Here is a 23,732-nt window from a genome sequence, read left to right as displayed (position 1 = left end):
TATTATACATTCAATAGAAAATCTCTTCCAAGATTCCAAGTACCTCCCTCTGGGTGACTAGCACTAAATTCAATAACTGGATCTTCTGAGTTGATGAGGTCACTGCCAATCTTTCTTTCAAAATAGCTGAGAGAAAAGTCCTACATTATTTGGGACTGTTTTGAATTCCTAATAGCTTGAACTATTTATTTCTACATTTACAAGATTTTTTTTCCTAACACATTTCTGTTTGTTGTTTAAGAATTTTATCATCCTAGAAATACTTTTTTCCTTTGTGACATTAATTCTATTTTTTCAAAACATATGCATAGATAATTTTCAACGTTCACCTTTGTAAAATCTTGTTTCAAATTTTTTTTCCCTCCCTCCCTCCCCTCTACTCCCTCTTCTAGATGGCAAGTTAAACATGTGCAATTCTTCTATACGTATTTCTACAATTATCATGTTGCACAAGAAAAATCAGATTAAAAAGGAAAAAATGAGAGAAAACAAAATGCAAGCAAACAACAATAAAAATGGTAAAAATACTATGTTTGATCCGGATTCAGTTCCCACAATCCTTTCTCTGGGGGCAGATGGTTCTCTTCAACACAAGATCATTGAATTGTCCTGAATCAACTTGTTTTTGAAGAATGACTTCCTGAGATCAGAATTGATCATTGTATAATCTTGCTGTTGCCATGTATAATGATCTCCTGGTTCTGCTCATTTCACTTGGCACCAGTTCATGTGAGTCTCTCCAAGCCTCTCTGAAATCATCCTGCTGATCATTTCTTATAGAACAATAATATTCTATAACATTCATAAACCATAACTTATTTAGGCATTCTCCAACCATGGGTATTAAAAGACATTTTTTAAAACCCAAGATTTACATCTAGATAGTAGCTTGGGAGAGTCCTAGATTTTCTGGAAAAGCAGGAGAGAGAATTATTTTGTTATTTACAAATTAGGACATGCTGTTCTTGTGAAACACTTTGAGAGAAGTTAGTGTTATATTATAGAAATGGGTTCTATTCCTTGATCCTATCTCAATGAGTTTCCTAGGAAATTCACATACTTAAAATGATCAATAATAGTTTTCCCCAAAGGTATTATAAGAACCCCATAGAAAAGTAATGCCATAGTTCAGTTTTTTTACCTTTTTATTAGCTAGAGCCTCAGCTAATTGACTTTTCTCCAGCTCATAGGTCAAACTTCTCCTGTCATATGAATTTCTCCCTATAGAAGTGCTGCTAAATGTTGTAACAAGCCATGAGATTTTATCCATTCATATTTTATTTTATAGTTAAAACAAAAAGGTAATCTCCATTTGGGGAAGATTCAATATATTCCTTCAATATACCTTAATGAATTATGTATCCTATGTTTATCTTTTAGTGATGTGGTATTGTTCACTACAAAGTTATCCATTTAGAGAGAATTTATGCAACTAAATATTGGAGAATAGGTAAAAGAAACAGATCAAAACTCTAAACTCCAACCCTTGGAATTAGTTCCTCAATTTAGGACTGCCAAATTTTGTACCTTCTTTCCCCACTCTCTTTCCATTAGGATTTATTGGTACTTATAATAATAGAAGTAGAAGAGAAAACATTGTCCATCTTTTTTTTTTTGCTTCCTTTTAGGCTTTTTTTTTTTGTTCTCTACTGTGCACTTTTTAAAATTCTCTTCTTTTCCCCTTTCCTCTCCTCCATCTCCTCCAAGCAGACTGTACATACACTTACATATATACATATATGTCTGTGTGTCTATATAGACACACATATCTACTTACAGACATATGCATATGTATATACATACATCTAATAGAATATTAATATAGCTAATATATAATGTGAATTTTTCTCTTGATTGAATATTTTTTAAAAGTTTGACTTGGTCTAAGATAGCAAGACTGATTAAAAAAAAATCATTTGCCTATAGCAGTGGTTCTCAAACTTTTGTTTTCAGTATCTTTATCCTATTAAAAATTATTGAGGATCTCTCCAAAGCGTTTTTGTTTATCTGGATTATATTTATAGACATTTACCATATTGGAAATAAAAACTGCTTTTCAATTTGTAGACCCTCTAAAAGGGTTTCAGAGATCCCCAGGATTCTCACAAGGGTCCGCAAACGTTTTAAATAGGGGGCCAGTTCACTGTCCCTCAGACTGTTGGAGGGCCGGACTATAGTAAAAACAAAAACTTTGTTTTGTGGGCCTTTAAATAAAGAAACTTCATCACCCTGAGTAAGGGGGATAAATATCCTTAGCTGCTGCATCTGGCCCGTGGGCTGTAGTTTGAGGATCCCTGGGGTCTAGTCCATACTTTGAGAACCACTGGTAGGCTTTTAAATTAGTCCTAGATGGCATAGCAAATTCAGCACCAGGTCAGGAGTCAAGAAGACTCATCTTCCTAAGTTCAAATCTGACCTCATACATTGGTCAGTTATATATGAACTCGGGCAAGTCATATCACACCCTATGCCTCAGTTTCCTCACATGTAAAATGAGCTGGAGAAAGAAACTACACACTACTCCAGTATCTTTATCAGGAAAACCCCAAATGAGGTCAGAAAGAGTTGAGCATGACTGAAATGACTGAACAACAATTTTTAGTCAATAACAAAATCCATTGTAGTTACTGAACTCAACTTGGTAGATCACTCAGTTTCTATGAGATTTGCAATTATTGTATCCCCAATTTTTTTTTGTTGTTGTTGTTTGTTGTCTTTTTGTTGTTATTCATTTTAACCTGCCTCAGTATATAGGGTATTTCTAGTGAGCAAACTTCCTTTTTATTTTTATTTTTTATTATAGCTTTTTATTTACAAGATGTATGCATGGGTAATTTTTCAGCATTGACAATTGCAAAACCTTCTGTTCCAATTTTTCTCCTCCTCCTCACCCTCTCCTCCAGATGGCCGGTAGACTAATACATGTTAAATATGTTAAAGTATATGTTAAATACAATATATGTATACATGTCCAAACAGTTATTTTGCTGCACAAGAAGAATCAGACTTTGAAATAGTGTAAAATTAATCTGAGAAGGAAATAAAAAATGTAGGTGGACAAAAATAGAGGGATTGGGAATTCTATGTAGTGGTTCATACTCATTTCCCTGAGTTCTTATGCTGGGTGTAGCTGGTTCAAGAAACTTCCCTTTTTGATGCAGATTACTTCACAACTTATTGATCCTTAGTTCTTTGAGAGGACCAATGACCTCATGACATCTTGACTTGCAAATGAATTGGATATAACAGAGGCAGAGTTGTGTTATCAGTCTCACTCTCTTCTCCAAAGTCATTGGAACCAAGTGGCTAGAAATAGATCAAGACAATTAGTGATGGCTTCCAATGTAGTAGACTTTGATTTTTTTAAGCTAAGATCTTTCCCAGGTCTCAGTTTGTCTGAGACAGCACTCATCCAGTGATTTAAGATTAGAAAAAAATGGCTTCCTTGCTTTTACAAAAGATTCAATCTGGGAGAGGAAGACCCTCACAGAATAATTTGGATGACTGAATTGAGTGACTTGTCCAGTTTCATACAATCAGAATATGTCAGAAGTAAGTCTTGAATCCAAGTCTTTGTAGGTTTGAAGTCTGGCTCTCTATCTGCTGTCACAGACTGCCTCTTCTTACCCATTCATTCCAATGAAAGGCTTTCCTCTTCACTGTGTTGGAAAAAATGTTTTATGCTTTAGGTTTGCTTGCCTAAGTTGGCGCGACTAAGATGGTGACTCCAGAGGTCACTGCTCCAAACTCTCTTTACAAGAAAATCAACAAGGCTTGCAGAGTTTCCCTTATATGAAGAAATGACTATAAAAGCTATTTAATTGACTTTCCCTGCCTGTAAGCCTGTGTGGATTGTTTCTCAAAGATGGTGGCTTTGAGAAAGCTCAGGATGAGAAAGATTTAGTCATGTGCCACTGGTTTTAATTTACCCTTGTTTGATTCTTATCATAGAATGGCAAAAAAAAGATCCTATCACCTATGCCAGGAAGCTGGGAAATCCCTCTAACAAGTATTTAAGGAAACCAAATTCAATTCAATTAAGCAAACATTTATTCATAGCTGATTACACATAAGGAGAATTGCTCCAATGTAGGAGACAGATTGTCACGTTTGGGAGTCAGACTTGATTTCAGATTATTTCTGATCCTTATTTGCTATGTAATACTGGGTAAATGACTTAACCTCTTTGTATTTTAAGCCAGGGCTGCTTAAACTTTTTTCTACTCAAGATCTCCCCCCACCCCCCCCCCTTTTTTTTTTTTTTTTTTGCTCAAGAAATTTTTACACAATCCCAGGTACATAAGTATGTGAAATAGGTAAACAAATCAAAATTTACTGATATTAAATCATAATTTCATGACCTCCACATTTAGTTACAGGTGCCCTTATGAGGCTGAACCCCACTGTTTAAGAAGCTTTGCTTTTGGCAGCTCTTTAGGAGTTATCTACTAAGTCATAGAGATTACAGTCGGCATTGTTTGAAGAACTTTTTACATCAAGAAGTTCCCTGATCTGTAAAAACCTGACTCTTTATTTTTTTTGTCAGATGTGCAAGCAAATGACTGTATTAGTTAGTGAACTGACCGATTTTTTTTTTTTTTTCTGGTTAGAGTTTGCATGAATCTACAGGGCTGAATAGAATACTGCCCTTTCTTCTTATAAAGAAAGCTCTCCAGGATCTATAATATAACAAACCATGGAAGGATTTTCCCAATCCTGCCTTTTAGTGAGCCTGGGAAAGTTGGATTATAGGGGCATCCTACATACAGTAGGCACAGAGCATCTTTCGAGAGAACATAAATAGAAAATTCCCTTTTAGGGTTGGCCCTATCATTTTATTGTTTTCGAGAACTTCAGATAATGAACCCCCCTCTATTAATGCGAATCAATACCTCCCACCCCCTCTCCGTGGTCCTGGAGTGTTTCAGGGCATGTTTTTGCATTGTATTGTGGAAAAAGCACTGGAACTAAAGTCAGAGGCCTTGGGTTCAAATTCTAATATTTACTATCAGTGTGATTGAGCAAATCATAGAGCCATATTGACTTCACCTTTGTCATCTATAAAATAAGGATCTCTGAGGTCCATTCCCATTCATGATATGATCTATCAATATCATCTTGGACAAAGCAGGGATTACAACAAAGCTCCATTACCATGAAGAAAAGAAATGCATATTATGTGGAGTTGATTAGAAAGGAATAAAACATCAATCCCCAAGATTTTTTCATTAGAAAAATTAATAAATGATGTGGAAACAATAAGTATACAACTCCTTCAATATTCCCAAAGTATTTGCAGGAAAATTATCTATATGCAATTTATCTTATCTATATGCAATTTTGGAATGATCCTGATTTTGAGGACTAGAAGATTGGGGTTGTAAAGTGACCTGAAGTCCTCTAATGGTTTATATGGGTCAAGGAAAAAGGAAAGTTTCCTATTCCATTAGGCTCTTTTTCCTCCCCCATCCCAATACTGAAGGAGGGAGAGTGCAAGAAATGTATGACATCCTTAAAGCACTTCTTAGGCATCAACTGGTCATCACATTATCAGATTTTTGTGGTGAAATTCCAGAAATAAGCAGATTCCAAGATTTCCAGCCTGTTTAGGCTGTTATGAAATATTCAGCATCTTAGCTACGTACATGTATAACATCCTTAAGTCATTTTCGGGCTGATGGTTTATATGGGATCATATAAATAAGCAGACTTAATAAAAATAACAAAAAAAATTCCAAGATTTCCAGCCCATTCAGGTCAATATGAAATATATAGCTTCTTAGCTACGTACATGCATAACATCCTTAAGTCACTTCCTGACTGATGACTTATATGGGATCATATAAATAAAGCAGACAATAATAATAATAATAACAAATAACCAAGATTCCAAGATTCCAGCCTATTCAGGCTGTTATAAAATATTCAGCATCTTAGTTACATAAAGGTATGTGGTCTGCAATTAGTATTCTAGTCCTAACTTATAATTGCATTTCACTTGTATTCAGGAAGTATTTATTTTAAGAACTTACTAAGTATAAGGCACTCTGCTAGGTTTGGAGGAAAAGCTGAGTAATTGCGTCAAGCATGACATGATCCCTACCCTCAAGAAGTTTGTAATCAAGGTAGTTAAAGGACTTTTTTCCCTCCACTAAATAATCAGACCATAGGGAATCATCATATTCTAAAAATTGGCAGGATTTAGCAGAGAATGAGTAAGGATAGCAGAATTTTATTTCTTCCTTTCAATATACCAGACATTTTAAACTGTTTTTGTCACGGACAGTCTAGTGAAACCTATGTACCTTTTCTTAGAATAATTTGTTGAAAACTCTTAGAGTAGAATATTACATGCTGAAGCTAACTACATATATTGTAAATATATCATAAAATATAAGTACATAATAGAGTTAAAATACTGTAAAAAAATCAAGTAGAAAGATTGTTTCTGGCTTAGGGAATTAGGGAAATTTTCAAAGAAGCATTTGAGCTGAAGGAGAAGGAGGCATATGTGGAGATGGCAGTGGGGAGAGAAAGCAAATATGCTTAAAAATTATATTTGAGAAGCAGTTTAGTCTTACTAGCAAAAATAACAGAGAATATCACTTCAAGCAAGTATGGAGAGAGGAAGAGTTTTTTGCAACAATACCTTGCATAGAAGACTCATTGTTTAATCTTCCTGCCACGGCCAAGGGACTGGCTCAAAGTGCACGGTAATCTCCCTCGTAGATACTGACAGAAGGAATCAAGAATATATTGCTTTAGGAAAGTGCAAAGCCCTAATCACCGCATCCTTCTCCCAGAATCATAAACTCATGTTTTAAATAATAACACACTACTGATTTTATTTGGCTATAAGTCACAGAACATTACAATTTCAAAAAAAAATGAGCATCATACTGAAAGCAATGGAAAAATGCCTGGTGGATATAAACTTAATGTACATAACAAATTAGGAAATTCAAAGAAAAACTAAAATAATGTCTTCAGGGAGATTGAAATGGCCTGGTTATGTAGTGAAAGTTAGGAAAAAATAGGTGGATAACATCCACATGTTCTTATATGAAAGTTCCCAAAATATCTAATAGATCCCAATGGCAAACCAATGAGAGGACATGGATAGATAGGTATAAATAGGTTGAAATCTGCATCATTGTTGGGTACATTCAGGTTGATTAGATGATTCTCCATTAGGGTGTGTTCAAAGATAGAAGCAGGGACAAGTAATGGCAGTTAGATATAAAAAACATAACATAGTCTTGTAAGGACTTTATCAAGAGGATTAAAGTACTGATTAAGCGAAAGGTAACAAGTAATGCTAAGGACAACCAAAAAGTGTGTGTGTGTGTGTGTGTGTGTGTGTGTGTGTGTGTGTGTAATTACATATAGGGAAAGAGGAGGATTGATACAAGGGTAGGACCATTGCTTCAGGTGGATGGGATGATATTTTAAAGATGAAGGAGATGTGGTAGACCTAGTCAACTCTCATTGACTTAAATTTCCTCTCCTTAGGGGAATAATCTTTGAACCAAAGATCAAAAAATGAAAATAGAACAGATAATGCTACACAAATAGGAGGATAACAAGGGATCATCTAACTTTTAAAGAATTAATCAGTGAATTGAGAGAGTCTACATCCCAGACTAGAGAAAGAATTAATGGATGCCATTGAGCCAGTGGCAGTCAATAACCTTTGAATGATTGTGAAAAGCAGGGGAGGTTTGCAGTTTTTCAAAATAGGAAAGGAAATCATCATATCAAGAAGGAGAAGAGGATGAAGTCTATATACCATAGAACAATGGGCTTGAGTTTGATTATTGTCAAAATTCTAGGATGGTAGGTGAACATCTAGAATAAAAAGTTAAAAAAAATTTATTACAAAATGTAATAATAGCTGACAAGTAAAATGAGCAGAACTAGGAGATCATTGTACACAGCAACAACAAGATTATATGAAGATCAATAATGACAAATGTGACTCTTTCCAACAATGAGATAATTGAGGCCAGTTTCAATGATCTTGTGATGAAGAGAACCATCTACACTTAGAGAGCTGTGGGAAGTGAGGGTGGATCACAACATAGCATTTTTACTCTTTTTGTTGTTGTTTGTTTGTATCTTGTTGTCTTTATCATTTTTTCCTTTTTGATCTGATTTTTTGCAGCATGATAATTATAGAAATATGTATAGAAGACGTACATGTTTAACATATATTGGATTACTTGTCGTCTAGGGGAAGAGGTGGGGAGGAGGGGGGAAATTTGGAACACAAGGTTTTGCAAGGGTCAATGTTGAAAAATTATCCATATATATATTTTAAAAATTAAAAAAAACTTTGATAGTAATAAAAACTGACAGTTATTAAAAAAGCAATTTAAGTATCCAAAATACCTTATTCTTTTGTATCGTGATCATTACAGTTATCCTATGTAGTAGGTGTTAATGTGATCCTCATTTTGTAGATGAGGAAATAGAAGAGTTGGAGCAAGTTAAGTGATACGATCATAAACTGAGAATTTAAAAGTCAGTGAGTCTAGTTCTTCATTTCACAGATAAGGTTTCTGAGTCAGGGCAGGTAAATGATTTGCTTCGGATCATACAGGTAGTAAGTCTGTGAGGAGGGACTTGAATCCAGGTATTTTTCACTTTAAGTCCACGATTCTATCCATTATATCTTACTATCTCTCAGCAAGAATAGATTATGCTAGCTCTTTTGTGGTGGCAAAAAACTGGAAATTAAGGGAGTGTCTATTAATTGGAGAATGGCTGAACAACTAGTGTTATATCATTGTGATGGAATACTATTGTGCTGAATGAAGTGAGGAACAGGATTCTTTCAGAAAACTCAGGAAAGATTGACATGAACTGATGCAAAATGAAGTAAGCAAAATTAGGAGTACACAATAATAGCAACATTACACAATGATCAACTGTGAATGACTTAGCTATTCTCAGCAATACAATGATCCAAGACAATTCTGAAGGTCTTATGATGAAAAATGCTATACCTCTTCAGAGAAAGAAGTGAAGAGTCTGAATGCAGATCAAAGCACACTATTTTTTTGCTTACTTTATATTTTGGTTTGGGTCTGTGTTTTCTTTCACAACACAATTAATATGGAAATATGTTTTGCATGACTGCCCATATATAACCTATATAAAGTTATTTGCCTTTTTTATTGAGGAAGAAGATAAGGGAGGGTAGTAGAAAATTTGGAACTCAAAAATTTTTAAAATGTAATTATGTGTATTTAGAAAAAGCAAAATGTTAATTAAAATAAATTATGGTAGAATAATCTCACTTTTAAAAAACAAGATTATGAGATTGGTAGATGAGAGGAATGTTGCCAAATATATTTAGATTTTTTTTTTTTTTTACTTTGGAATTTACAAAATATTTCATTCTCTACTTATGGACAAGATAGATGTGAACTAAGCAACCAAGTGTTGCCATGCATTAAATCAGAATTAGAACATGAATCAGGACCTGGAATCAGGAAAAGCTGAATTCAAATCAAACCTTAGACAGTTGCTATCTGTGTGACTTTTGGCAAGTTACTTAGCTTCTGTCTGCCTGTAAAATAGGGATAAAATAGCAGCTATCTCAACAACAGATTGTTGTGAGAAAAAAAATTGTATATTATTTGTGAAATGCTTTGTAAAATTTAAAGTGCTATATAAATACTAGCTATTGTTATAATTAAATATAATTAAACTGGGAGTAGCTACATGGCAGAGTGGATAGAGCGCCAGGTATGGAGTTAAGAAGACTTATTGTTCTGGCCTCAGATATTAATTCTATGACTTTGAGCAAATCATTTACCCTTTGCCTCAGTTTTCTCAATGAACTAGAGAAGGGAATGGCAAATCACTCTACTATCCTTGCCAAGAAAACCCTAAAAGTACCCTCATAAAGAGTTGGAAACCACTGAAAAATGACTAAATAATAAAATTAGATGGGTTGAGAACTGGTTGAATGGCTGGATGCAAAAGGCATCATTAATTGCTTTGATATTCACTTGGAAGGAGGTATTCAGTGAAATGTTCTGTGATCTAGCGTTGGTTCTGTACAGTTTAGTAATTGTTATTAATAACTTAGATAAAGAGGTAGATAGCATACTGTCTTGATCCTGGATTCAAGGGATTCTAATAGTTTGACATAATGGAGCTTATTTGTAATTGGTTTGCTGGCACAATTCTTGAAGGATATATAAGTAAAGAGGTAGCTCTAAGTTACTTATATAGTTAATATATTTAATTGAATATATTTATATCTATATCTACATATGCTTACATATATATACAATATATAAATATAAACTATACTATAGTATACATATACTGTATATAGTTGTTTCACTTTAGTCAGCTGTAAAACCTGGAGATGTGATGGCTAGTCCTGGAAGGTTGCCCTGGGCTGGCCCTGGGACTTCTAATAGAACCAAAGGAATTGTGGTGAGCTTAAATGAATTTTCTAGGCAATGTGAAGACTTGAGATCAGTCCAAGCTAAGAGATATTTAATATGAAGAACATTTCTGCTACTTTAGTGTCAAATATTGAGCATATTTATAAAACCAGAGTGATAAATGCAGGCCTGAAAATCTGTAATGGCTTCCAGTTTGTACCTAATACCATAACACATATTTATCAAATTTGTAGATGACACAAAGCCAGTAGGGATAGTTAACGTATTGCATGAAAGGATTCCAAAATATCCAAACAAACTGGATGTTTTATCTAACGATGAAATTTAATAGAGATAAAAATAGATCGAAACTTTTAACAAAGACTTATCTGAAATTTAGAAGAAAATGAAATAATATATCTTGGTTATAGAGGGAAAATGACATTTCCCCCTATTGAACAAATAGAAGCCATCATCAGTGACAAAAAGGACTTACTTGACTTTTGCAATAATACATTTCTGTGCAAAAAATAATTTTTTTAAAATTTTTATTTAATAATTACTTTATATTGACACTCGTTTCTGTTCCAATTTTTTTTCCCTCCCTCCCTCCACCCCCTCCCCTAGATGGCAAGCAGTCCTTTATATGTTGGATATGTTGCAGTATATCCTAGATACAATATATGTTTGCAGAACCGAACAGTTCTCTTGTTGCATAGGGAGAATTGGATTCAGAAGGTATAAATAACCCGGGAAGAAAAACAAAAATGCAGATAGTTCACATTCGTTTCCCAGTGTTCTTTCTTTGGGTGTAGCTGCTTTTGTCCGTCATTTATCAATTGAAACTCAGATCTCTTTGTCAAAGAAATCCCCTTCCATCAAAATATGTCCTCATACAATATCGTTGTCGAAGTGTATAATGATCTTCTGGTTCTGCTCATTTCACTTAGCATCAGTTCATGTAAGTCTCGCCAGTCCTCTCTGTATTCATCCTGCTGGTCATTTCTTACAGAACAATAATATTCCATAACATTCATATACCATAATTTACCCAGCCATTCTCCAATTGATGGGCATCCATTCATTTTCCAGCTTCTAGCCACTACAAACAGGGCTGCCACAAACATTTTGGCACATACAGGTCCCTTTCCCTTCTTTAGTATTTCTTTGGGATATAAGCCCAGTAGAAACACTGCTGGATCAAAGGGTATGCAAAATTTGATAATTTTTTGGGCATAATTCCAGATTGCTCTCCAGAATGGTTGGATTCGTTCACAACTCCACCAACAATGCAATAGTGTCCCAGTTTTCCCGCATCCCCTCCAACATTCATCATTATTTTTTCCTGTCATCTTAGCCAATCTGACAGGTGTGTAGTGGTATCTCAGAGTTGTCTTAATTTGCATTTCTCTGATCAATAATGATTTGGAACACTCTTTCATATGAGTGGTAATAGTTTCAATTTCATCCTCTGAAAATTGTCTGTTCATATCCTTTGACCATTTATCAATTGGAGAATGGCTTGATTTCTTATAAATTTGAGTCAGTTCTCTATATATTTTGGAAATGAGGCCTTTATCAGAACCTTTAACTGTGAAAATGTTTTCCCAGTTTGTTGCTTCCCTTCTAATCTTGGCAAAAAATAATTAAAATAAATAATGGAGAGATTGGGGAAAAATGTTTATGGCAAATACAATAATTATTTAATACCTAAAATATTTAAGGGACTGTTTGAAAATTTTACCAACGTAATTCCCAGTTCACTTTGGATAAATCATCAAGACATTTTTTTGGTCTGGACTTATGATTACTACAGTTTGAAAACTCCCTCTGTCTAGTAGAAATTGGCAATTTATTTGTAATTTATTATTTTATGTGTTGAGAGATTGTGACTTGCACATTGCACATGCCAGCATGTCAGTGAATACTTGAATCCAGGATATCCTGACTGCAAGACTTGTAAGACTCTCTATTTAGACTATGTGTCCTTTCAGTTAAAAAAAAAAAAAAAAAAGAAGCAAAATTTTTAATGAGGAAGCACAAACATTAATGATCACTTCAAAAAAATTCAAACTTAGTAGTTATCAAAAAGAAGTAAATTAGAATTATCTAAGTATCAAATAGGCAAAAATAAAAGCCCTGAAATTCAGAGGTTGGGAATTGGAAAATAGGAGAAGTTCGAGAAACAAATATACTTTTTCTTTGTTGAAACTGAAAACTTAAAGCAAATGCTTCAATAGGAAATTTGGGAAATCTGGCAATATGCAGTAAAATAAAAAAAACAATCATTTTGATGCAATAATTCTATGACTAGAAATATAATTTGCAAATATTAACAAAAAATAAAAGCTATCTTTTTATATATCTAATTTTATCTTACCTAGTTATCTGTAATTACAAAAAAAAAATCCCAAAACAAAACCCAGGAATTAGCTTAGTTCAACAATAGAGGAATGGTTAAATATATAACATTAATATAATAGGATAACATGGCACAATTGAGGAATAATAAAGAAATTAAGAAAAATGCTTTGATAAAATAATGTGAAACTTAAAAAATAAGATCATAATCAAATGAAAGAAGTATATAAGTAGAAGAGTGAAAGATAATGACTGGGCAAACAAGAAGGGGGTGACTAAAGAGTTATGACATTTTATATGTTGCAATTAAATTATTTATAAATCAAGTTCAATTAGTTGTGTTGACATTTAATATTAAATTAGTAATAAATGATTAAGCTATGTAAGCATAGCTTGACAGTATTTTTTTTTTTTGAAAAAGATATGGGTTTGTAGGAGAATAAAATGTGATGTGGTAGCCTTAGGCTGCATTGAGAGATATAACATCTAGGAATAGGGAGGTCAAACCTTAGCTGTAGTATGATGTTCATTTTTGAGTACCACATTTTAGAAAGGATATTGGAAAACTAAAAAAAAATCCAGATCAGAAGAATGAAAAGATTCAGAATTGAAAGGATGAGGAAAAAATAGATATACTAATGCACTATTAGTGGATTTGTGAACTGGTTCAACCACTCTGGAGAATAATTTGGAACAATCCCCAGCTGTACCAAAACTAGTTTTATATCCCAAATTGATGAAAAGGACTTATATGTACAAAAATATTGACAGCAAGTCTTTTTTTGTAGTAGCAAAGAATTAAAAATAGAGGGGATGCTGCTCATCAATGGGGGGAATGACTGATTAAATTGAAGCATATGATTGTAATCTATTGTACTATTAAAAAAATGACAAGGGAGGTGATTTCAGAAAAGCAAGAGAAGGCCTATATGAACTGACTGATGCAAAGTCAAGTTAGAAGAACTGGAATATCATTGTACATAGTAACAGCAATGTTGTAATGATCAAATGTGAAAGACCTTCATACTTCATTTAATTCACTGATTTAAGATAATTCCAAAGGATTCATTATGAGAAAATGAGATATGCAGGCTATCTACCTGCAGAAACAGAGAGAGAGAGAGAGAGAGAGAGAGAGAGAGAGAGAGAGAGAGAGAGAGAGAGAGAGAGAGAGAATGAATGAGAATATTGGTGTACTATGAGTTGTTTTTTTTTAAATTTAATTTTATTTAATAATAACTTTGTATTGACAGAATCCATGCCAGGATAATTTTTACACAGCATTATCCCTTGCAATCACTTATGTTTCGTTTTTTCCCCTCCCTCCCTCCTCCCCCCCCCACCAAGATGGCAAGCAGTCCTATATATGTTAAATATGTTGTAGTATATCCTAGATACAATTTGGTATACTATGAGTACAGATTGAAGTATGATTTTCTTACTTTGTTTTTCTAAGTTTTAAAAAATATGGTTAACATGAAAATATGTTTTGCATGATTTTACATGTGAAATTGCCATAATACCTGCCTTCTTACAGGATGAGGGAAGAAGAGGGAGGGAATTTGGAACTCAAATTCTTTTTAATTAAAACTTTATTTTTAAACATGCATAATTTTCAGCATTCACCCCTATAAAATGTTGTGTTCTAAAAATTTCCCTCCCTTCCTCTTACCTCCTCTCCTAGATAGCAAATAATCCAATATATGTTAAACATGTACAATTCTTCTATACATATTTCCACAAATATCATGCTACAAGAAAAATCAGATCAAGAAGGGAAAAAATGAGAAAGAAAATAAGATGCAAGCAAACAACAAAAAGAGTTAAAATACTATGTTGTGATCCAAACTCATTTCCCACAGTCCTCTCTGGGTGTAGATGACTTTCTTCATCTCAAGACCATTGAAGCTGGCCTGAATCATTTCATTGTTGAAGAGAGCCATGTCCATCAGAACTGATCATTGTATAATCTTGCTGTTGCCATGTACAATGATCTCCTGATTCTGCTCATTTTATTTAGCATCAGTTCATGTAAATTTCTCCAGATCTTTGTGAAATCATCCTGCTGATCATTTCTTATAGAACAATACTATTCCATAGCATTCATATACCACAACTTATTCAGCCATTCTCTAACGGGTAGACAACCACTCACTTCCCAGTTTCTTGCCACTACAAAAAGGGCGGCCACAAACATTTTTTGCACATGTGGGTCCCTTTCCCTCCTTTATGATCTCTTTGGGATAACAAAAAATTTGCTCCATCAAAAGGTATACACAGTTTGATAGCCCTTTGAGCATAGTTCCAAATTGCTCTCCAGAATGGTTGAATCAGAATTCAAATTTTAAAAAGAAAAAAAAATGTTATAAATAAATAACACACTTAAAATTTCCTTTCATTCAGCCTCAAAATCATGTTAAATGAAAAATCAATTCAAGAAAATGGAAATGTTTCTCCTGGAGAAGAGAAAATTTTAGAGGAAATGTGGATGGAAAAATGGTGGTAGGGTAGAAAGAATATTGGGTTTGAATTATACTAATTAATTTGTATGAACTTGTATAAGTCATTTAATTTCTCTGAGCCCCAGTTTCTTCATCTGTAAAATACAGGGTTTGGACTAAATCTCAAAGGTTCCTTCAAGCTCTAAACATATAATCTAATAATTCCTGTGCCAAATGTAGCATAAAGAGTATATTCTTTGGATGCAAGTCTTCAGATATCTGAAGGCCTGGCACCTATAGAGTGATTATACTTGTTTTAGTCTCCTCTTCCTTCATCATCCCCGCTAATTTTGGCATGTTGGATCTCAGAGCTTGGCTCTCCCTTCCAATATTTTAGGGGTAACTGAGGGATGAGGGCAATATTCAGTACCCTTGCTCACGAATTCCCATGTGTTGTGTTCCCTCCAATTTTAATCACCAATTAAAATGTCCCAAATTTCAATTTGTCGATTGTTGTTTTCAAAATATCATTGAATCTCAATTAGCACTGACAAAGGGAAATTTCCAGAAAAGGACAGAAATACAAAGATCTCCCCCCAATCAGGGATATGATTTTCTGCTATACCCCAATCTGGTGTCTGGGCAGAGGATCACTTACAGTGATAACTACTAAATAGTCTCCCTAATGGATTCATTTCTGAGAGTGGTATAGTCAGTGTCATTAGCCATCGGGTCAGTTTGCTGCTAGATGGGGTCAGTGATGTTGATCTGTACTTCTGGCTCTTCATTGTACTTAGTTGGCTTATGCTATGAATGACAGCTGAAGGAGCTCTTTGGCTTTTATGCTGTTTTGAAGTTCATTGTGATCTTGTCTTATTTGTCACTAATACACAATACTGCTAGCAAGAGTGGGGAGCTACTACCTTTTCCCCCACCAGGAGCCATTAGCATTTCTTCTCCCTCTTCCCAGAATGTAGGAATGAGAGAGAGAAAGCTTTCATCTAATCAAGCTTTTTATATGTACATTCAGTAGCCAATTAAAAGGCTTTCCATCAACAATGAGCTGAAAGTAACTATGATATTTGAACATTAGGATAGGAAAGACCCCATGTCTTTCCACAAACAAGTTCACCAAACCTCCACATGAGTGGATTCTAGGCAAAGCATATTTCATATACCAGTAGTATCAAACTCAAATACAATTGGGACCACTAAACCATACATAAGGATCCCTGCTGGATGTATATTGTTTTAGAAAAACCACATCTTAATGCTCTGCCATATTGTATTTTTATTTATTTTGTTAGATGGTGTAGTAGATACAATACTGGCCTAGAATCAAGAGGACAAGTTCAAATCTGGCCTCAGACACTCAATAGTGGTGTGATTTTGGGCAAGTCACTTTCAATTCTGTTTGCCTCAGTTTCCTCATTTTTAAAATGGGAGTAATAAAATCACCTTCCTACCAGGATTGTTGTGAGGATCAAATGAGATAATATTTTTATAGTACTTAACACAAAACTGCCATATTTTGTTGTTGAGTTATTTTATTTATAACTGATTCTTCATGACCCAGTTGGGATTTTCTTGGCAAAGATACAGAAGTTGTTTGCTATTTCCTTTTCCAGCTCATTTTATAGATGAGGAAACTGAGGTAAAAAAGATCAAGGGATTTGCTCAGAGTCACACAGTAAGAGATGTCTGAGACCAGATTTGAACTGAAGTTTTCCTAACTCTATACCTGGTGTGACACCTATGTAAATGCTATTATTTCCCAATTATATTCAATCTGGTTCCAATTGTATTCTGTAGTGTTTGGCACTTTTGCTGTATTCTTTGAGACCTGGGTTTTACTGACAAATTTCCCTCATTACACAGGTTTAAAATGTAATAAATACAAGACAGCATAAAACATAATTGGAAACAGCCTTACTAATATTGGATTAAGAAGTCAAAAATTTCAAAGTTACAAGAATATGAAATATAAAAATTCTGTAGACATCACAGAAAATGATCACCTGGAACAGAAAGGCTTTATGCTCCCGGCTCAGCAACAACTAAAGTGAAGCTTCTAAATCCATTTCCTCCTAAGAAAAGCTTCTTTATTATTCAAGCAGCAGATAATTCTCCCAAAACCTTTTTAAGGAGATCTAACTGGTTCACCTGCTGCTAAAGTAACTTATTGTGTATGAAGCCCTGGGTACAATAAGGACAACCAGGGCAATTGTTCCTATTTAGCAACAACCTCCCCAATTCCTCACTCTCCATCTACATAAAATTGGTATGATTCCTAATGAATCCTGGATGTCAAAGAAAACTTACTGTTAGAGCTATCCTAACGCAGAATGGGGGCAGCTGAATGACAAGGTGACAGAGTTCAGAGTATAGAGTCATGAAGCCCTCATGTTCCTGAGTTCAAATCTGGCCTTAGACACTTACTAGTTGTGTGACTCTGGGCAAGTCACTTAACCTTTTTGCCTTAATTCTGTAAGAAGCTTTTCCTAGTGCTTCTTAATTCTAATGTGTTCCCTCTGTTAATTTTTTGTACATGGTTATTTTCATGTTGTCTTTCCCAATAGATTATGAACTAATCCTTGAGAAACGGGACTGTCTTTTGCCTTTCTTTATATCTATCCTCAGTGCTTAGTACACAGCCTGGCACCTAGAAGGCATTTAAATGTTTATTGACTGATGATTTATATGAAAGAATCAGTACAGGATTGAAGAAAATTTTTTTGAGGGGGAGAAGGAATTCATGTATTGCCATCAATCAAAGAATTCCTCTCTATTAACTAAACTACTGATGGCGAATCTCTATGTTCTTAGTTAGGTTGGAGCCCAGCCAGCCACCTCGTTCTGTTACTTGGATAAGATTTGACATCTTTTCAATACGGGAGAATCTGTTGCAGATTGTGCTCTTCTGGTATCGCTTTTGGGAACTCAGTCACTTCCATGCTGTAGCATGAGGGTTTGCAGCAGGAATTTAAGTTGTGGGTGATCCAAAGTACATGGGTGAGATATATGGTAGGCACAATTAAGTTGCAGACTATTTCCAAATGTGATCTATACTGAAGAAGTGATATAGAGATTATCAGGGAGGAAATGTGATCACAAGAGGAGGTGGACCATTTATATGGAAGAAGCAAGGGATGACAGATGGGCAAAATGTTGTGCCCTGCAATCATGGTGTAATTGCATAAAACTAAATCTATCAGAAGAAAAGGGGCTTTCTTTGAAAAACTTCTTGTAAAATGCTGAACACAGAGGAGAAAATTCATTGCACATATAAGCAGACAAAATATTGACTAGAAAAAATATTGGTTAAATGAAGCTTGAAATTTTTTGACATTTTTATTTGAAATGTAAAACTTTTTTTTGGGTAACTATATTCATTAATTCAAGCTGTTTGGTTTTACCTCAAATAGTGAAGAATAATAGTATTTCTGGTAATTACCTTCCTTCCTTCTCCATTGGGGGCAAGAGTGAGGGTAAGGAAAGGGAGTCTTTCTATACTGATTACCTCAATTAAATTGAATGTTTGTGCAGCTCTGACCTCCTGTAAGCTGCATTTTTGAGGTTTTTGCATGATGGTGTGGGTGGCCCAGACTTACTTTTGCCCTTAATTCCAGTATTTATAACAGAACACATACTGTATGTTTTAAAAGGAAGAGCTGATATGGTTTTTTTCTCCTCTTCAACTGTTTGTGAAATTCCAAGTCTAAACACCAGTCTAAAAATAGGAAAATGGATGTGAAAAAAGATTTAATTATTCTAATTAGTCAATAATGAAGGTTGCCATATTCTCATTAGTCAGTGAAAGTTATTATAAAGACATTAACTGAAGGAGAGAAAAGTTAGATTGAATGTCAGATGGTGAACCAAACTGCCATTCAGTTTTCTATGTTTGATCCCAAGGCTCTGTTTTGATGTACTTTTGCCAAGATCAGTTTTCTCTTCTACTCTGCTTAAATGCAGAACATAGCAGTAACACCAATAATCAAAATGTCCTCTCTGCCGGTCAACAAATATCAAAAGAGACACCATTATGGGCAAGGACAGAATCCTTGATTTTAAAGGAGCTCACAGTCTAATTTGGAAGACAAGCTGGTTGTCAATCAATCGACAATAATTTGTTAAGTGCTTACTATATGCTAGACATGGGGCTGAGCATTGCATATACAGTGAAGGAAGAGAGAATTCCTGATCGAAGGAATTCACATTCTATTAGGGAAAACAAATGTGTGTGTGTGTGTGTGTGTGTGTGTGTGTGTGTGTGTGTGTGTGTACCTGTAGATATTTGCAAAATAAATACAAGGCAATTTTTTTTTTGGGGGGGGAGAGAGGTAGGAAACAAGAAAGTGTTTATGCAGTAAGTGGTTTAAGTGAAGTCCTTTTTTTTGAAAGGCTTTAAATGATTTATGGACTCAAAAAAAGAGCCCTTCCAAGAAAGCCAGTAAAAAAAAAAATAGCCATGATGCTTTTATTCCCAGAACAATCCTCAATGTTCAAAATATCAACATATTGTTAAAAGAAGAAGAAGGCTTTCAGCACATTGGGTGGATCATCTCTGGGGGATTGCTGACCAGGATTCAAATACTACCTTATAAGCCAAGTCTTCAATGGAACTAAGTGGATCTAGGGGGAAGAGTTAAAGAAGAATTGCCTTCCAGGCATGAAGGCAGTGCAAAGGGCCAGAGACATGAAAGAAAGGTAGGATAGGCTAGGTTGTGAAAAGCTGTATACTTTAAAAGTATTTTAAAATTCTCTTCTAATTTAAACATTTTTTTTTAAAATAAAAGAGCTTTAAAAAGAGTTTCCCCCTATTAATTACAGAGATGATGGGGAGTCATTGTAGTTTCTTGAACAGGGGAATAATACTCTGGCGGCTTTGTGAAGGATAGATTAAAATAGAGACCTGAGGCAGAAGAGCAACAAATAGGGAGCTATTACACTAGTTCAGGGGAGATGTGATAAAGACTTGTACCAGGCTGGTGACTGTGAGAGTAGAGAAAAGAGGAGGGAGGTAACAGGTATAACATCAGCACCTAGCAGTATGCTTGGTGTGTAGTAGGCACTTAATAAATTATTCATAGCTGGCTGACAAAAAAGTATTTACATACCTACTTTCTCACTCTGTCCTGCCCTTCTGAAGTGAGGAACCTTTGAAGCTTGTTTATCCAGGAATAGGTATGGCTTTAAAAGTAAATCAGTAAAAGTGAATCAATCTGACCTTGGTATACAGTACAGATTGGAATGGAAAACCAGGAATTAGTCAACAAGCATTAATTAAACTCCTACTATGTTCCAGACACTGTCCTAAGTATGGAGAGTAAGGCAAGAGAAATTCATGCCCTCAAGGAGTTTGGAGTGTAATAACCATATACAGAGAAGATAAATACAGGCTAAACTGGAGGTGATCAATAGAGAAAAGGCTATAGTATTAAGGGGGGAATGGGATTATTTTCTACTAGAAAGTTAGATTTTAAATGGGACTTAAATAAAGACGAGGAAGCCTAAAGATGAAAATGAGGAGAGAGAGAATTCCAGGTAGGCAAGATGCAGTGGAAATGTCCAGTATTGGGAGATTAGTAAAAGGGACAGCGAGGAGATCAGCATTTAATGCATTGCAGAATACATGGAGAAAAATAATGCGTGTGTGTGTGTGTGTGTGTGTGTGTGTGTGTGTGTGTGTGTGTATGTGTGTGTTTTGGGGGGTCAATTGGGGTCCAGTGATGTTACCAAGGTCCTCGCTTTCTTTTGTTTCATCTTTTCTTCCTTTTCCTCCTTCCTTCCTTCCGTCCTTCTTTCCTTCCTCTTGCTTTCTTTTTGCAAGGATGACAGATTATAAAGGGCTTTGAATGTCAAACAGAAAATTTTCTATTTGACAGTGGAGGTGATAGGGAGCCACTGAGATATTAGGCACTTGGATCAGCAGAGACATTAAGGCTATATAAGTTGATTTGAGAACCATTAGTATATCCAATAAACACTGAAGTTGATGATATGATTGAATGAAATAGCATAAAAGGAGAAGAGGACCAAGGATTGAGTCTTAGGGAGTATCCATCATTAGGAGATAGAACCTTGATAAAGATCCACCAAGGAGACTGAGAAGGAACAATCAAAGAAAGGAGAACCAGAATAGAGCAATGTTATGAAATCCTTGCCAGAAAGAATATTAAGAAGAAGAAAGTGATTGAGCTTGTAGAAGGAGGAGAAACATGTAGAATGAAGAGGAGAAGAGGGGAGAAGAGAGAGCTCTCAGCAGATGGCCTTACTTCTTTTTCAGTGAATTCTAAGGCAAAGTTCCCAGGTGAGAATTGGTGATTTTCTCCAGCTTTGTTCAGCATCAAGTGAGTTAAGGACAAAGAGACGGTGGGAATAAACCAGGGCTGATGCTTGGCAAGAAAAGATCGTTAGTAGGGTAAGGAACCAAGGGATTCAAAAGAAGAGACTTGTAGACTTGAATTGGTTTATCAAGTCTTCAGGATGGGAATGGGAGGAGAATGTAACCAAATACAGAGATAATGGCCTGGATAGGAACTAAGAGGTTTGGGATTTCAAGGCAGTGGGAAGGTGATAATGACAATAGATTGTGACCAGAAAATTAAATTCAAAATTCATGGACATGAAAGTGGTATATGAGAGTGATGGCAAGTTCAGAGGTATGACTAAGGAATAGGTGATGGGAAATGAGGAAATCGAAAATTAGGTTATTTGTGGGAGTGTCAATATATATCTTGAGGTCCCTTAACATGAGAGGAAGTGTTAGGGAAGAAAGACTAAAAGATGGGCACTATACTCATTGAGGAAAGAAACTGGGTGTGTTAAGGTTGGCAGACAACAATTACCAGATTATTGATTGAATGGTAGATATGGATTGAGTGAACTTCAAAGAAAGAGGGAGTATTGTATGATGATGGTAGAGAGTAGTAAGGGGGGGGGCAAAAAGTATTCCAATTCCCCTGTCTCAATCACTGAGTCAGGAGGAGAAAGTCAAAGTATAACTAGTGCTAGAAAGATGGCCAGGGTGGCTGGATCATCTGGAGGGAACCAGATCTCAATGAAAGCCAGAAGGAGAGGGAAAGGAAAAGATTTAATATGAAAGCAAATTTGCTACCTAGAGAGCAATAATTGTAGAAAACAAGATGGAAAGGGTAGGTAATTTTTAGAATACGACATTGGGGGAATTGAGTTTAGGAAGATGGAAATAGTGGAGCAGGATAATGAGAATGGATTTTAATAATATCAGAATCAGTGGGTATTGTAGAAGGTATGCCTGGTTTGGAATTTGTTAATCAGCAATAAATGATTACAGATAGGTTGTAATATCACTAGGACTTTGACCTTAAGTTGGAGTCTTCTGATAGAATAATGTTTCCATATTATTCCTGCAAACAGACCAGATTAGGAGTGAGGCAGAGGAAGCAGGAGGCATTGCTAACCACTGACCAAATCCTAATCAATGTAAAGGATATGACATGGAATTTTTATGGGAAAAACTCTGGGGTTTGGGCACTATACCCTTCTTGGGGGAAATGCCAAGTTTTATGGTTCGGACTGGGTAACTTTAGCCCCAGCTTTATTTGCCATTGGGTTACCATATCAATTTATTAATCTAAGGGGAATAGATAACATGAATTTATGCAATCAGAACTGCTATGAGCATCGGTCTACTAAAAAACCCCGCATTTTTCACTGAGTTCTAATCACATGATCTTGGCAAAATGGCATGGTTGAAAACAGTATTTTATTCTTTTTTTGAATGGAATCAAAACCCCTAAATACTTTAAATAGAACATTTGTCACATGGCTATACACTCACTGCTTTTCCTAGACTCACTTAAAACCAGGCCACTCAAAATAGCATGTCTCTGCGTGCTCTAAACTCAAAAGTTCTGGGAAAGACACATTTCAGTTTGTTTAGTTCCATATGAACAAAGGAACTATGAAATGTAATAGAATTCCCAAATGTGATCCAATTCGTGGCCTGGATGAGGGTTAATTTCTGATTGAGGGGTGTTTGGAAAATGGAAGTATTCCCCAGTTTTTCTACTCCCCCCCCACAATTCTCTCCTCACCAACTCTACTCCTTTCTCTAACTGCTGCTTGCCTCGTTGTTCATTGGTTGGGCTGACTCCAACTATTCCTTCCAGCTTGTTCACTCCTAATAGAGCAGTGAGGTATAAGCAAGTATTAGCTAGACATAGTGAGATTCAATTTGCCCCCTTCACCTTCTCACTAGCCAGTCCTGTTTCCCTGTGTCCTTGAAAATCTATTCCCAGGGGCACCCAAGCTTGCCTGACTCATTGTAAGGGGAGGGAAGGGAAATTTGAGAAGTGAGGAAGTGCAATATCTACATGATATCAGAATAATCGGTATAATCTTTAAGATAACTAAAATCAACTGGATTGTTTTCTGAGTGCTATAGTCTCAAAGTATCCATCAACTCACATAATAAATTTGGGAGATTGAGGACCACGACTGGTAATGGTTCTTCCAAGTGTTTATCCACGGGAAATCT

The sequence above is a fragment of the Antechinus flavipes genome, chromosome 2, assembly GCF_016432865.1.
Source record: "Antechinus flavipes isolate AdamAnt ecotype Samford, QLD, Australia chromosome 2, AdamAnt_v2, whole genome shotgun sequence".
Taxonomy (NCBI): Eukaryota; Metazoa; Chordata; class Mammalia; order Dasyuromorphia; family Dasyuridae; genus Antechinus; species Antechinus flavipes.
The sequence above is the reverse complement of the archived record's forward strand: the minus strand, read 5'-3'. Positions refer to the sequence as shown.